We start from the raw sequence: 13,918 nt of genomic DNA on the forward strand, positions 1-13,918 counted from the left end.
TTCCATGATGAATTCTTCATTGTACCAGAGGGTGCTTGAGGATAATGTGAGGCCATCTGTCGGAAAGTTGAAGGTCAACCGAAGGTGGACCTTGTACCATGACAATGACCCTAAACATACCAGTAAGTCCACCAAGGAATGGCTGAAAAGAAAGAAATGGAGGGTTCTGGAATGGCCAAGTCAAAGCCCGGATCTAAATCCCATCGAGATGTTGTGGGGGGATTTGAAACGAGCTGTGCATGCAAGAAACCCCTCAAACATCGCACAGCTGAAAGAATTCTGCATGGAGGAGTGGGCAAAAATTTCTCCCAGTCGATGTCAGAGACTGGTAGACAGTTATAAGAAACGCCTACTTGAGGTTGTTTCTGCCAAAGGTGGCAATACCACCTATTAGAGCCAAGGGTGTACTTACTTTTTCACGTGACTGTATCTCCTCCGTATATAATTGATGTTTATAACTTCTTATTGTATTCATCCTTCTCTACTCTTCCCTTCTCAACATCAAACAATCATAATAATGCTCAAAATTTATCGTTTCTTGAATTACGTTCTTCTTTATTCCCTTCAACTTTCTATCACTCTTTTTAACATCCCCATCAATGTATATATTTATACGCATAAGCCTTTGCTCTCAATCCTACAAATTAAATCATAAGCTTTCCACCTAATTCATCTTTAAACTTTCCAATATCCTTTTTATTCTTTGTAGAAAACAACTTGTTATTTTGGTTACAATTGCTTATATCATAAATATCAATATCTTGAGACATATCCTTGTTTTAATGAAGCCTCAGCCATTTCAGACCAGTTGATGAATATGAAAATAATTAATAAATGTCAATACAAAGATATTTTATTACTTATTAACGAAGATGAGAAGCACAATTCTTCGTTTTAATTTCATGACAGGTGATTACACGGCTTCATTCTTTTACCCACTACAACTTGACCCCGCAAAATATATGTGAGGCATCGTTATTGTCTCTGGAAACTTACAATACCCTTTTTAACATCACAGAGAAAAACAACAAGTTTAGTTATAATCCAGGAAGTCGATATAAAACTATAACCGTTTCACCTGGAGCTTATGAGATTTCTCAAATATCTTCTGAAGTCTCTCGCCTTATGAAAGAAAAAGGTGATGAACCGAAAATATGTAATAGATATTCAAAAACACACTTCAAAATCAACTATTAAACTTAAAAATAATTATAAAGTTGATTTCACGATTGAAAATTCGTTCAGAGAGCTATTGGGGTTCTCTTCAAAAAAGATTGAAACTAACGGAACGTTTTACAGTGATAATGTCATTCAAATATCCTCCGGTATAAATTCAGTATTAATTCATTGTGATTTGATTGATGGTGCTTATAACGATGGAATAAGAACAAATACAATATTTTCATTCAGTGCATACTCAACCCCGATTGGTTATAAATTTAATATGGAACTGAAGGAGCTCGGGCTCCCACGTCGATCGGAAGAATGGACGCGACAAAAAGCTGGAATTCGTCCGAGTTGCTTTATTCAAACAAAACACTAAGGTACTCTGAAAAGCCCGTTTATCGGGCAGCAATATATATACACACATTATCCCGGAGCGTTTGCCCAGCAAAGGCGAGAGGGGGCGTGGCCGAGCGTCCTGGCTGCGGCCTGGCAAGTTGAGGGCGAGCCTGGCATGCCCGGGCGTCCCGACCGAGGCCTGGCAAGTTGAGCGCGGGCCTGCCCGGGCGTCCTGGACGAGCCCAGCATGGTGATCGCTCCGCGTCCTTGATAGGTGCAAGGCGATTGTGAAAACCCAGTGGTAGCCGCTACACACGTCCCCCCAGAATCGACTTGCACCGGCAGGGTCAATTTGAGGGGGGTCCTGATGACCCGGCCGAAGCGATGCCTGGCGGGTCGTGGGGGGGGGGGGGGGTCCGGTGTGGTGGTGGGCGGTTGAGTGGGGGGCACCGTGGACGGGGGGCGGCCTCGCCGCAGCGGAAGGGCCACCCGTGGTGGTTGGTCGACGTCCACGTGCGCCAGCTTGAGGCGGTCCACCGCAATCCGGTCCGACCTGCCGCCGATGTCGATGACGAATGACTTGTCGTCCCGTCGCAGGACCCGGAAGGGCCCGTCGTACGGCGGCCGGAGTGGCCCCCGATGTGCGTCGTGACGCACAAAAACATACTCCGCTGTGCGAAGTGCTGGTGGGACGTAGGACTGGGGGACACCGTGGTGGGATGTTGGCACGGGGGCAAACCGTCGGGCGGCCTCCTGGAGGTCCGAGCACTGGTGAGCTGCGGACCAGGGACTGGTAGCGTCGGGCACGAATTCGCCCGGGACGCGTAGCGCCTGGCCATAGACAAGCTCGGCGGTGGATGCCTGGAGGTCCTCCTTGGGGGGCGTGCGGAGGCACAAAAGGACCCACGGCAGCCGGTCGGCCCAACCGCCGTCTTTAAGGCCGGCCATGAGCGCGGCCTTCATGGAGCGGTGGAATCGCTCGCACAACCCGTTTGCTTGGGGGTGGTAGGCCGTAGTACGGTGGAGCTTGACCCCCAGGTTGCGGGCGACCGCGCCCCACAGCTCGGAGGTGAACTGTGGTCCGCGGTCTGACAAGATGTCCGCCGGTGCGCCGAAGCGGGCGACCCAGGTGGCGATGAAAGCCTGCGCCACGTCGGCGGTGGTGGTGGAGACGAGGGGAACGGCCTCCGGCCACCTGGTGGTCCTGTCCACCATGGTGAGCAGGTGTGTGAACCCCCGTGACGGGGGGAGGGGGCCCACCAGATCCATGTTGACGTGGTCGAAACGTCGTTCGGGCACGGTGAAAGGTGCCAGCGGGGCCTGGGTGTGTCGGTGGACCTTGGCCCGTTGGCAGGCCGTGCAGGTGCTGGTCCAATCGCGGACGTCCCGACGAAGGCCGTGCCAGACGAATCGCGCCGACACCAGCTTCTGGGAAGCTTTCCGGCCCGGGTGGGAAAGGCCGTGGAGGGAGGCAAAGATGCGGCGTTGCCAGGTGACGGGCACGATGGGGCGAGGCTGGCCTTGGGAGATGTCGCAGAGCAGGACAGTGTCCGCGAAGGGGATGTCGGCCAGGCGGAGGCCCGTGTCCGCCGCCCGGAGGGCTTGCACCATGGTGTCGGTGGTTTGGTCCGCCGCCATAAGCGCGAAGTCCACGCCCAGGTGGACCGCGTTCGCGCTGGCCCGGGAAAGACAGTCGGCCACGGCGTTGTTTTTGCCGGTGACGTGCCGGATGTCCGTGGTAAACTCCGACACGGCGGAGAGGTGGCGCTGTTGGCGGGCCGACCACGGCTCCGTGACCTTGGCCATTGCGTAAACCAACGGCTTGTGGTCGACGAACGCCGTGAAAGGTCGGCCCTCCAGGAGGTGGCGGAAATGGCGGACGGCCAGGTGTAGACCGAGTAGCTCACGGTCAAACGTGCTGTATTTGAGCTCGTTCGGCCGGAGCTGCCGGCTGAAAAAAGCGAGTGGCTGCCAAACCCCGTTCACCCATTGCTCATGTACGGCGCCCACCGCGTAGTCGGAGGCATCCATGGTGAGGGCGATGGGTGCGTTGAGCATCGGGTGAGCGAGCAGTGTTGCGTCGGCGAGGGCCCGCTTTGAGCTTTGGAAGGCCACGTCCATTGCTGCGGACCAGGCGATGTCGTGCTTGGCCGGCTTGCCCCGGAGGGCTTCGTAGAGGGGCCGCACGAGTTGAGCAGCGCGGGGCACGAAGCGGTGATAAAAATTCAACATTCCCAGGAATTCCTGCAGGGCCTTTATGGTGCGGGGACGCGGGAACGTGGTGATGGCCTCGACCTTGGTTGGCAGCGGCACGGCCCCGTTCTTGGTGATGTGGTGGCACAAAAAATAAACGGCCATCGTGCCGAAGTGGCATTTGGCCGGGTTGACGATGAGGCCATGCTCGCTGAGGCGCCCGAACAGTGTTCGGAGGTGGAGGAGGTGCTCGGCCCGGGACGTGCTGGCGACGAGGATGTCGTCCAGGTAAACGAAAAGGAACGGCAGGTCACGCAGCACGCCGTCCATCAAGCGCTGGAACGCCTGAGCCGCGTTCTTGAGACCAAACGGCATCCATAAGAATTCGAATAAGCCGAACGGCGTGATGACTGCCGTTTTAGGGACGTCGGCCGCCCTGACAGGTACCTGGTGATATCCCCGTATGAGATCAATTTTCGAAAAAATGACCCGTCCCGCCAGACGGGCGGAGAAGTCTTGGATGTGCGGGATCGGATACCTGTCGGGGGTGGTAGCGTCGTTAAGGCGGCGGTAGTCGCCACATGGGCACCAGCCGCCCCCTGGCTTTGGGACGATGTGTAGTGGTGAAGCCCACACGCTATCGGAGCGCCGCACGATGCCGAGGTGTTCTAAAGCGTCGAACTCGGCTTTGGCCACGGCGATCTTGGCTGGGTCGAGGCGGCGGGCTCTGGCGTAGACCGGCGGGCCCGTGGTTGGTATGTGGTGCTCGATCCCATGCCGTACTGCGACGGCCGAAAACATCGGCCGCGTGAGGGCCGGGAACTCCGTGAGCAGGCGAGCAAACTCGTTCGCCGTCGGGAGGGCGCATGCCAGCTCGGTCGGTGCGGAGCTGCTCAATGTGCATACCAGGGAGCTGAAGGTTTCGGCGTTGATTAAACAACGCCGTTGGACATCCACCAGCAGTCCGTGTGCGCAGAGGAAGTCGGCGCCTAGCAGAGCCATGGGCACGTTTGCGGTTACAAACGTCCAAGCAAAGCGTTGGCCGCCGAAGCAGAGGGTGACGTTGCGTGGGCCGAAGGTGCGGATGGCCGATCCGTTGGCCGCAACCAAGGAGGGGCCGCAAACCGCGGACTGCCTGTCCTGGTCAGAGGCGGGTATGGCGCTCAGTTGGGCGCCGGTGTCACACAGGAAGCGCCGTCCGGACGCTTTATCCGTGATGAACAGTAAGTTGCCCGTGTGGCCGGCGCTCAAGGCTGGTAATGAACGCCGGCCCGGCCGTTTCCCGGCCTGCCGAAGGTGCACGGGGGTCGGCATGTCCGGGCCTTCTGTCCGAACCTGGCATGATAGTAACACCACGCTTGGTCAGGTGGAGGCCCCGGTCGTCGTGCTGGAGGTGGTCGGCTCGGTGTAGCGGCCGCCAATTGCGTCGGCAGTTCGGTCGTCGACCGTGCCGGGTGCTCGGGCGCCATGGGTGTTGTGTCAGACGGCGGCGGGCCCCAGGTCGCTGCTGCGATGCGCTGGCCTGCGGCGGAGATCTTGTCGGCTTCCCTGGCAAGGGCACGGGGATCCGTGATCGTCGTGCTTGCCAGGGCGAGGCGTACCGGGCTAGGCAGCTGACGGAGGAACAGCTCCCGGAACAGGAATGCCGGAGAGTGCTCGCCGAGCAGTGAAAGCATGTAGTCCATTCGCTCGGAAGGGCGCGTGTCGCCGAGCTCGGGCAGGTCGAGCAGGCGCCGTGCGTGTTCCGCCGATGGGAGGGCGAAAGCGTCGAGGAGGAGCTTTTTAATCGCGCCGTATTTGTCAGTGGCTGGCGGGCTCTCGAGGAGGCTCAGGGCGCGGGCCGCGGTGGTTGAACCGAGCGCTGCTACCACAGGGTGGAAGCGGGTGTCGTCGGCCATGATGCCTCGCAGGGCGAACAGTGAGTCCGCCTGTGCGAACCAAACCGCCGCGTGAGCCTCCCAGAAGGTAGGCAGTTTAAGGGCCACTGCCGTGTCCATGTCGGTAGGTCACCAATGAAGGAGCTCGGGCTCCCACGTCGATCGGAAGAATGGACGCGACAAAAATCTGGAATTCGTCCGAGTTGCTTTATTCAAACAAAACACTCAGGTACTCTGAAAAGCCCGTTTATCGGGCAGCAATATATATACACACATTATCCCGGAGCGTTTGCCCAGCAAAGGCGAGAGGGGGCATGCCCGGGCGTCCCGACCGAGGCCTGGCAAGTTGAGCGCGGGCCTGCCCGGGCGTCCTGGACGAGCCCGGCATGGTGATCGCTCCGCGTCCTTGATAGGTGCAAGGCGATTGTGAAAACCCTGCGGTAGCACAGAACCAAAAAATCTTGTCTATTTACCTGTGTCAGGAAAAACCATATACAGAGTAAATTTTAGGATAACCGACCAAGATAATCGTATGATATCCTTTAATGATGAAATTATATCCATCAGAATTCACCTACGTGAAGTTTTTCAATAAATAAATAATGGTTATTGTGAGAAAACACGAGTTGGGAAAATAGAAAGTAATTACAGGGGATGGGATGTTCCTTTCACCATACTATAAGGGTGAAGGTATGTTTCTTGGTAGAGGATGCTATAAACCTTAGAGACAACGGGGTTTGGGACATCAATTTAGCAATAAAGGAGATTTTTTTTTTTTTTTGTATACTGAATCGAGGCTCGTGAAAGAGCTAACATTTACTTCACAAACAAATCAACCAGACAAACAAAATATAAAAAAAGAGGGAGCGGAATACAAGATAGGGAGAGAAGGGGAAGCACACAAACACAACATTTGAGAGCAGGGAGATGTGTGGGAGAGAGAGGGCTTGGGGGGAGGAGGCGTGGGAAGGGGGGGGGAGGGAGTATAAAACACAAGGACACCAAGGACTTCCAGGACAGAAGTTGGTATTTCAAAAAAGTGTAATTGGGGTGAAATTAGCAGGGGTGGAAAAGATCAAGGTTTTGGATGGGGGAAGAAAAGAGATGGTGGTGAACAGCTGTTTTAAAGACCTGGAGGGTGGAGTGGGATTGAAGAGAGTGAGGGAATTTGTTCCAGAGGCGGGAGAAAAGAGGAATGAAGGAGTGAAGGTGAGCAGAGAGTCTTGATTTTGGCAGTTTAACCATAAGATGGTTGCAGGCAGATCTTGTGCGACCTGAAGGAATATTTGCGGGACAGAGCCCAGAGAGAGCTGGGGGGCAAGGCAGGGGGGAGTCGGTAGAAGACGGAAAGACCACCAACCTGCCTGCGGTGAGTGAGTGACAGGCCCTTGGAGTTAGCTTCATCGCGGGAGATTCCAATGATTCTGAATGCTTTGGTTTCAACAGCGTGAAGACGAGCTAGGTGTGAGGCAGGAGCACCAGCCCAGAGGGGAGAGCAGTATTCCATTGAGCTGCGGATGAAAGTCTTGTATGTGGTGAGGAGGTCAGGTGTGCCAAGGAAGGACTTCGCACGACGGAGGATGCCTAGTCGGCGAATGGCTTTGGAGGCCAGATTTCAAATGTAGTTTTCCCAGGAAAGATCATGGTAGACAGTGAGACCCAAAAGCTTGAGTGACAGAACTTATTGGAGAGGATTATTCAGAAAGTGGATGGGAGGGTTGTCCAGTCGGTCTTTTTGGAGAGACATCGTAAGAGTGTGAGATTTGTCTGGATGGAAAGACATGTTCCACTTGTTTGCCCAGTCTGTGATTTTGTCCAGGTCTGCAGAGAGTGAGGAGGCTGCAGACTGCCGATCTGAGGGATGAAGAATGGAGCGACAGAGAGTAGAGTCATCAGCAAGATATAGAGAGGATTTTCAAGAGAGTTAGAGAGATCATTGATGAAGACCAGAAAAAGCACAGGGCCCAGAACACTGCCTTGTGGAACTCCAGCCTGAACAGGAAGAGGAGATGAGAGAAACCCATTCAGGGCCACACGTTGACTACGACTAGAGAGGAAGTCCGCCAGCCATGTGTGGAGATTTCCATGGATACCAAAAGAGGAGAGTTTGGTGAGCAGAGGGGGTGCCAGACCGTATCGAAGGCACGTGATATGTCAAGGGAGACAGCTCTAATTTCCTGTTTGGCATTGAGGACCTCCATTCATTGTTGAGAAAGCAGAAGCAGCATGTCCAGAGTAGAGTGACCAGGTCTGAAACCAAATTGATGATCAGAGATCAAGCCATTGGAGAAGAGGAAAGATTTCATATCTGAAGCAATGATGGATTCCATGACTTTGCTGATAATTGGGAGAAGGCTGATTGGTCTGTAGTTCCTGGGATCTGTTTTTGCACCTTTTTGTGCAATGCGGTGATGTTTGCTGATTTCCAAGCAGATGGCAGATGACCTTGAGCAAAAGAGAGGGTGAAGAGAACAGAGAGAGAGGGAGTGAAAGAGCGGAAGAACAGGATTTTAGGACCCGTGGGCTGATGCCGTCAGGTCCATTTGCAGAATCAGAGTCGAGGGTTGACAGAAACTTTTCCACCTTGTCAGGAGGAAAGGACACAGAGTCCAGGAGCAGCTGGGTACGACTGGGTATGGTGGGTACAGAGAGGGATGGGTTTGGGACACAAGATTTAGAGGCAAACACAGAGTTGAGGCATTCAGCTTTTTCACGCGCGGAGTCAGCTGTGTGGCCGTTTAAGGTGAGGGAGGGGATGGAGGGGGAACAAACACCAGAAACAGATTTGACCAGATGCCACCAGGATTTGGAAGAGGGAGACAGATAAGAGAGTTCGGTCCTGAGAACAGAGAGATATTGTTTCCTGGCTCTCCTGAGGGTGGACACACACTTGTTTCGGGCTTTATGAAAGGAAATGAGATTTCCTTCCGTTGGATTTGCTTTCCAGGAGACGAAAGCAAGTTGTTTCTGGGCAATAGCCTCACCACAAGATTCCGTGTACCATGGACGGGAGGAAGGGTATGACAACTGAAGACGAGATGGGATAAATCTGTGCATGAGAGAGAGCAATTTACTTTGGAAGAATTCCCAGGATGAGTTGATGTCAGAGGCGGTAGAGATGGGTGACCAGTCCAGATGATTGATGGCTGCTTGAAGACCATGCCAGTTGGCCTGAGTGAAATGCCAGACTCGTCGACGCTGAGGAGGCTCTCTGAGAATGGTCAGAGGGATGCCCACTTTAACAAGCACATGATCAGATGAGCCAATTGGAGCAGAAGAAGAGCAGCAGACATTTTCAGGGAAGTTAGTCAAAACCAAGTCCAGAAGAGAAGATGCTCCGTTGACTGAGATCCGGGTCGGGAAATTGACAGATTGTGTCAGTCCCAGTGAGTCAAAGAAGTCCTTTGCTGAAGAGCCATGGCTGGTGAGAGAGGTACCCACACCTAGACAACTGGCACGGTGACAATTTAAATCACCACATATGAGGAAGAGAGAGTTGGGATGGGTAGATAGAAGTTGGTACATATTATCAGACAGCGAGATGTAGATGGAGTCATCACTGTTTGGTGGACGGTACAACACACATATGAACAAGAGGTGGGATCGAAGGGGAAGCCGTAGCCAGAGGTATTCCTGGGGGTGAGGTGGAGAGACGGCAGTGCAGGGCGAGTGAGGAAGAGAGTTTTTGATAAAGATAGCAACCCCACCTCCAGGACGAGGCTCAGGTCTATCATACTGGAGGAGGGAGTAACCCAGGAGAGATACCAAGGAATCAGAGACATCATGAAGGAGGAAAGTTTCTGTTAAGCAGATCACGTCTGGTTTGTCAGAAGCAACCTGTATGGAGAGATCAGTTAAGTTTGAACGAAGGCCCCGGATGTTTGAGGTCCATACCATTAATGAAGAGGAAGGGAGAGCATCGGATACAGAACATGGGGGGGGGGGGGGGAGGGGTAGGGTAAGATGTGGAAGAGGAGGAAGCGGTAGGGAGAGCTGTTGAAGGTATGTCAGAGATTTCAGAATAGCTCGGAGAAAGGGAAGGATGGGGCGGACAAAAGGTTTGATGGTGATTGGGTGAGGCACAGTGAGGTGTTATTTGAGGAGGGGGAAGAGCGAGGCAGAAGGTTGGGGGAGATGGAGGTGAGAGTTGGAAGGGGGAAGAAGCGGGGAGGACGCTTTGCAGAGGAGGGGTGAGAGGGGGGAAATGGAGAAGATATGAGGGTGGGGAGATTTGAAGGGGAGGGGCGAGGAGGGAGTTTATGAGGGGAGGGGTTAGGGGGGAGTTTAGGAGGGAAGGGGCAAGGGGGGAGATTTGAAAGGGATGGGTGATGGGGAAGATTTGGTGGGGAGGGGTGATGGGGAAGTTTTGGAGGGGAGGGTGATGTGGAAGATTTGGAGGGGAGGGGCAAGGGGGGAGATTTGGAGGGGAGGGGCAAGGGGGGAGATTTGGAGGGGAAGGGTGATGGGGAAGTTTTGGAGGGGAGGGGTGATGGGGAAGATTTGGAGGGTAGAGGTGAGATTGGATTTTGGAAAGTGTACGATTAATGGGAAACGAACATTTATTGCAAAATGAGTTTCTTGTGACCTTCGAGTTAAAAATACGTTTAAGGACGCTGGAGGGGGGGGGGGGGGGGGGTGGAGTGCTGGAGAGTTTAGGGAATGTATGAAAGAGGAACTGTAAGGGATGGAATTTTTTTTTGGAATGAATAGATTTGGTGAGCAAGTCGAAAGCAACCTTTTAAAGAAGAAGAAAAAGGTGTTATAATATACGACAGAATACAGTACTTCAGGGGAAAGTTTAAACATTTTAAAGTTTAACAGTGAAAACTATCTGGGGAAATGGGGGTGAAACACGTGGTCGAAGAACGAACGAATGAATAAGAACAACGAATAAACGAATAAGAACAACAAATAAGAACAGAGAAGGAAATGTTTTTTTGTTTTTGTTTTTTTTGAGTTGAGATTTTAAACAAGGAAGTTAGGGGTGAAAAGACTGGGGAAAACAGAGAACAAAAGTAATTGGAGCACAATCGACGGACCGCTGAGAGAAAAACAAAGCCTCAAGGTAGGACATGGTACAAGGCCTCAAAAGACACGACACGAATTAACACGATTTTCTATACAGGTATGAAAGATTTAAACCGAGAATTTTCCTAGGGACCCACTGTGGGTACACACACCATAAAATAAATACAGTTTTGACGAAAATACAAATGGGAACAATTACTTAACTTCGATAGCGTGGAGAGCGTGGACAGCTTCGAAAAAACGTAACCTCGCCGGCAAGATCTTGTATACAAAAAAAAAAAAAAAAAAAAGAAAAAAAAAAAAGACCGGAAGCCTATTTATTTTTGTACCTTCAATTTATTGTTTTTGTGAGTTTCTTTTCAAAGGGTGAAGACATCGTCGGGGCTTCCCAGGTAAGTCGGCATCCTCCCCCAACCCCTCCACCCCTCACTGCTTGCGTATCGTCCGTAATCAATTGGAAACGCCTCAAAGTTAGCTTGATTAGCCATCCGTGGACGCTCTGTCTTAATAGAGCTATCCACAGGACAGTATGTATGTATGTATGTATGTATGTATGTATGTATGTATGTAATACAATACTATGTATGTATCTATGTATGTATGTATGTCAGCTCTTCATCCATTGGTTGGACAGCTGACCTGACTCCACCCACAAATGTAACCTGAAATACTGAACCTAAAGTACCCAGAGGACCCAAAAGATCCTCCTCCTCCCCTCAACACCCTGAGGACCTACAAGACTGAGAAGACCCAGAGCACCCTAAATACCCCAAAAGACCCTGAGGACCCAAAGGACCAAGAGGAACCAAAAGACCCCAAAGACTAAAAAGGCTGAAATAACCCTGAAGACCCAATGGATCCCAAAGACCCAAAATACGCCAAAGACTAAAAGGACCCCAAAACCATTTGGACCCCAAAGACCCAAAATACCCCAAAAACCAAAAAGACCACAAAAACATAAAAGACCCCTAAGACCTAAAATACCCTAAAGACCTAAAAGACTGAAAAGACCCAATGGACCCCAAAGACCCAAAATGCCCCTAAGACCCAAAATACCCTGAAGACTTAAAAGACCCCAAAGACTGAAAATATTCCAAAGACCCTTAACAACCCCGAAGACTTCAAAGACCCTGAAGACCCCGAAGACCTGAAATACCTCCTCACCACATACAAGGCTTTCATCCACAACTCAATGGAATATTGCTCTCCCCTCTGGGCTGGTGCTCCTGCCTCACACCTAGCTTGGCTTCAAGCTGTTGAAACCAAAGCTTTCAGAATCATTGGAATCTCCCGCGATGAAGCTAACTCCGGGGGCCTTTCACTCACTCACCGCAGGCAGGTAGGTGGTCTTTCTGTCTTCTACCGACTCCTCTTTGGCCAAGCACCCCAGCCCTGTCTGTGCTGTGTCCCCCAAATACTCCTACAGGTCGGACAAGATCTGCCAACAACCCTCTTCTGGTGAAACTGCCAAAATCAAGACTCTCTGCTCACCTTCACTCTTTCATTCCTCTTTTCTCCCGCCTCTAGAACAAACTCCCTCACTCTCTTCAATCCCACTCCTCCCTCCAGGTCTTTAAAACAGGTGTTCACCACCATCTCTTATCTTCCCCCATCCAAAACCTTGATCTTTTATATCCTTGTTAATTCACCCCAGAGCCACTTTTCTGAAATACCGACTTCTTTCCTGGAAGTCCTAGCTGTGTCCATGTTGTTTTTACATCTTCCCCCCCCCCCCCCGTCCGTCACCCACCTCCTCCCCCCAAGCCCTCTCCCTCCCACAGATCTCCTGATGTCCCTGCTCTCAATAGTTGTACTTGTGTGCTTCCCTCTTAGTCCGTGGGCTGAGTAGGGTTTACATGCACCCCCCCACCCCACCCCACAACTTAACTTCCCGGGTATGTCCATGTACCCCCCACCCTAGGGGTTAGGAAAAACCATGTTAACAGAAAAAAAACTCATTCCCAAGGTACCTCCCACGCATATTTTGATGTTACCCCCCCTGTGTCAGTGATTTCCGAAAATTAGGGGTAGGCGAAATTCAAATGGCCATAACTCTTTACCTAGTCATCCTATGGTTGCATATGACCCCTCAAAATGTTTGTCCTGGGACACTCTTTACAATGATATGTGTTATATGCAAATGAGGTCACTAATGAGGTCACCAGAGGTAAAACTATGAGGGAATGAGTTTTTTTTCTGTTAACATGGTTTTTCCTAACCCCTAGGGTGGGGGGTACATGGACATACCCGGGAAGTTAAGTTGTGGGGGGGTGCATGTAAACCCTACTCAGCCCACGGACTATCTCTCTCCCCATTTTGTCTCCTGCTCCCTTTATTATGTATTATGTGGCAGTTTTTTTTTGTCATTAATGTTAGCTCTTACATGAGCCCCGATCTTGTATCCCCTCCCCCCCCCCAAAAAAGACCCAAAAGACCCCAAAGTCTGAAAATATTCCAAAGAACTTTAACAACCTTAAAGACCCAAAAGACCCCGAAGACTGTGATAGACCCCGAAAACCCAAGAGAACATGAAGACCCAAAAGAACCCGAAGACCCTTAAAGACCCCGAAGACCCAAGAGAACCAAAAGACCCTGAAGACCCAAAAGACACTGAAGACCCTTAGAGAACCCGAAAACCCAAAATACTTCAAAGACCTTTGAAGACCCCAAAGACACAAATACCCCAAAGACCAAAAATATCCCAAAGATCCTTGAAGACCCAAAATATTGAAAAGACAAAGAGACGCTTAAAGATCCAGAAGGTTGAAAAGACCCAAAGACCCAATAGACCCCAAAGACCCAAAATACCCCGAACCCAAAATACCCCAAAGACCCTTAAAGCCTCCGAAGACCAAAAGACCAAAAATACCCCAAAGACTGAAAAGACCCAAAAGATTCTTAAAATCCCCAAAAATTCCACAGAATTAAAAGACCACAAAAACCAAAAATACCCCAAAGACTGAAAAGACCCCGAATACCTAAAAGACTGAAAAGACCCAATTGACCCCAAAGACCCAAATCTCTAATTGCTGCAATCTCTGATTGCTGCAATCTCTACAATCTCTGATTGCTGCAATATTTACAATCTCTCATTGCTGCAATCTCTACAATCTCTGATTTCTGCAATCTCTACAATCTCTGATTGCTGCAATCCCTACAATCTCTGATTGCTGCAATCTCTACAATCTCTGATTTCTGCAATCTCTACAATCTGTGATTGCTGCAATCTCTACAATCTGTGATTGCTGCAATCTCTACAGTCTGTGATTGCTGCAATCTCTACAATCTCTGATTGCTGCAATCTCTACAATCTCCGA

The sequence above is a fragment of the Myxine glutinosa genome, chromosome 8 (genome assembly GCF_964187855.1).
Source record: "Myxine glutinosa chromosome 8, kmMyxGlut1.1, whole genome shotgun sequence".
Classification (NCBI taxonomy): domain Eukaryota; kingdom Metazoa; phylum Chordata; class Myxini; order Myxiniformes; family Myxinidae; genus Myxine; species Myxine glutinosa.